Source organism: Lacerta agilis, chromosome 12, assembly GCF_009819535.1.
Source record: "Lacerta agilis isolate rLacAgi1 chromosome 12, rLacAgi1.pri, whole genome shotgun sequence".
NCBI lineage: Eukaryota > Metazoa > Chordata > Lepidosauria > Squamata > Lacertidae > Lacerta > Lacerta agilis.
The window spans coordinates 30,138,475-30,141,404 of NC_046323.1; positions in this window are offsets into that span (position 1 = coordinate 30,138,475).

Here is a 2,930-nt window from a genome sequence, read left to right on the forward strand (position 1 = left end):
GAAGAAGTACTGGTACTTTGCCATGAATCTACTGCCAATCAGTTTCAAAAGTTGACCACAAGTTCTACTACTGTGTGTGAGAGAGGCAAAGCATGTTCCACCTGCTATTTCCAAACCATACATAGTTTTAAATAAACCTCTATGATAACATCCTACCTTAGCTGTCTTTTGTCATTTTACTTTCCATTTACTGTACTCAATTTGGAGAATTCCTTTGGAGTGTTCTGCAATCAGCTTAGGTTTCTAATTTGCCACTATCTGCAAACATGGCTACGGTTGCCTCACTGCTTATCCCCAACTCCAGATAATTTATGAATAAATTAAATAGTATCAGGCCCAGTACATCTCTCCATTGTGAGAACAGTCTGTTTACTCTTAAGAATGCTTGAATTATGGGGCTCAAAGGACTTTTCAACAAAATCCACAAACCCACCCAACTCTCACCCCAATTCAGCCAAATAATTTTCCCTAGGTCTTCAAAAAGGGCAATAAAGGGCTGGTCGTAAAACCTTTCTGCATCCTCCTGTAATTCAAGCACCAAGTCCTAGTCTTGTTTTGAACCAGTTGCTGCTTCATCATTCACCAGTTACTGATCTAAAATAGGCACTGTCATTTATTCTACACTCTTGATGATGTGCTATACACATTTTAAATCACCTGCTGCTTGCAAGGCAATGATTTTTATTTTTAATATTGCGGTTACCTATCCTACACTTACAACTACTACGGTAAGCTTCTTTTCTTGAAGTTCTATGTATATAATATTATTATATCATATTATCACCAAGCTAGTGCCCTCCAGCTGTCTGGGACTAAAATTCAGTTGCTGGTTCTAATATTTTCCTTGCACACTCAGTCTTCCAGGAGGATACACATCAAATAACACAACATATTATTATTACTACTGATTTACATACCACTTTTCATCCCAAAAGAGCATATCATAGCAACATTAATACAGTGGTATGTGCATATTTTACACACACACACACACACTTTTAATATATAATCTAGTGTGTTTGTGTGTGTTAGAGAGAGAAATTTTGTATCCCATACATTTCAACTGTTTTCAGAGTTGTACAAATAATTTAGTAAATAACAGCAGCTGCAATGCTACCATGCCCTCCTCTGGGCTCCTTGCCTTGCCTGCCTCTCCATTTCACACTTTGTGTGTAAGCTTGCGGCCAGGGAGAAAGGATAGATGAATTATAACAGGGCAAAAATTAAGACCGAAAAAAGGGATGTGTTTCAGTGGAAGAGCTTCTGCTTTGCATGCAGAAGGTCACAAGTTCGATCCTGGCATCTCCCTTCTCTGTGGTAGATCAAGAGGATGACAACAGGAGAACAGACCTTTTCAGTGGTGGCTCAACGCTTATGGAAGACTCTCCGCAGGGAGGCTCGCTTGGCACCCTCTTTGCTTAGTTTTAAGCACCAGGCAAAACCTTTCCTTTTTTTACCCAGGCTTTTGGCCCTTTTTTGAAGGCTTTTTTAAGTATTTGTGGCCTCCTTTGGTGGGGCGGGATCTGCTTAACCTACCCTTTCATTTTTGACAGATGTACTTGTTAGGTTTTTAATGGCGTTCGCTGGAATTGGTTTTTAGTATTCTCAGAGCTTTTTACTGGGGGTACACATACCCCTAAACATTTTGTGAATCTTTGTACTATTGTCCATTTACTGTGTTTATTTTTCCCGATTTGAACTAAACATTTTTTAAAGAAAAAAAGCAGAGTATTCCTAATGTGTTTGTAAGTTGCTCCAAGTTATTTTTACAAGTGGCTAATAAATAATAATCATCTCCACGTAAGGCCTCAACGAAACCAGAGAGAGTCATTGCCAATCAATGTATAGGCAATATATATGGATCTTGATGGACCAATGGTCCAACTCAATATAAGGCAGCTCCCTAGGTAAGCCTGCTCCCAAATCTGCTGGTCTGGTGAAAGGGATTTCTTTACTTGCCTTTAGGGAGGGTCTGCATCCCAGAGGTAGATCCTGGTTTGTGTGCAGAAGGTTCCAGGTTAAATCCCCACCATCTCCTGGTGGGGCTGGGAAAGAGAGACTCCTGACCCGAAACTCCAGCGAGCTGCTGCTGCCGCCTCCGCCAGCCTGCACAGACAATACTGGGGCGAGGCAGACAAACAGCATGTTAGGCAGCATCTTACATGTTCTTAAAAGCGTGTGGGGGTGGGTGGGGGTGGAAAAGACCAACTAGTGCCAGATTTAGGTTTGATGAGGCCCTAAGCTACTGAAGGTAATGGGGCCTTTTATATGTCCAGCTGTCCTTTGTCAACAACAAATTGTCACTGTTTTTTTGTGTTGAATATATGCTATATGGTAATTTATGGACCTAATAGGTATCTAAAGCCATTTGCACATGTTGCCATGCAACCAGTCCACGCAGAATGTAGGCATCCTATATATAGAAATGAGCAAACCAGTGATATTTTAGGGAGCAGGCTAGGCCCATTACTTACATCTTAGGAGCCTACACAACACAAAACACTGTTGCTGTATGTAGGTTTTATTTTATTTGTTTTTTTATCTTACATTTTGTAAAATGTGCATCCAGTTTTTTCCCCCTTTAAATTTTTTGGGGCCCCGAAGAGAGTGGGGCCCTAAGCTACAGCTTGTTTAGCTTATACACATAAATCTGGCACTAAGTTGGTGGGTGTGGAGAAGACCAACGCATATCCCCTTAACGACTACTTGAGCACCGGAGGCTCCTACTCTGCGGGCGGCTATGCCCAACTACAGAGGAGGGAAAAACAACCAGAAGGCCTCACTTGAGGCGAGGCGAAGTCAGGCCCGCCACGAGCCGGCCTTAAGCCCCGCCCTCCGCGCTGCCATAGAGACCGTCTCTATGGAAGAAGGGGAGGAGGAGGAGGGAGGGAGGGATGCTGGTGGCAGCGATGGTCCTGTTAGGCGGCGGC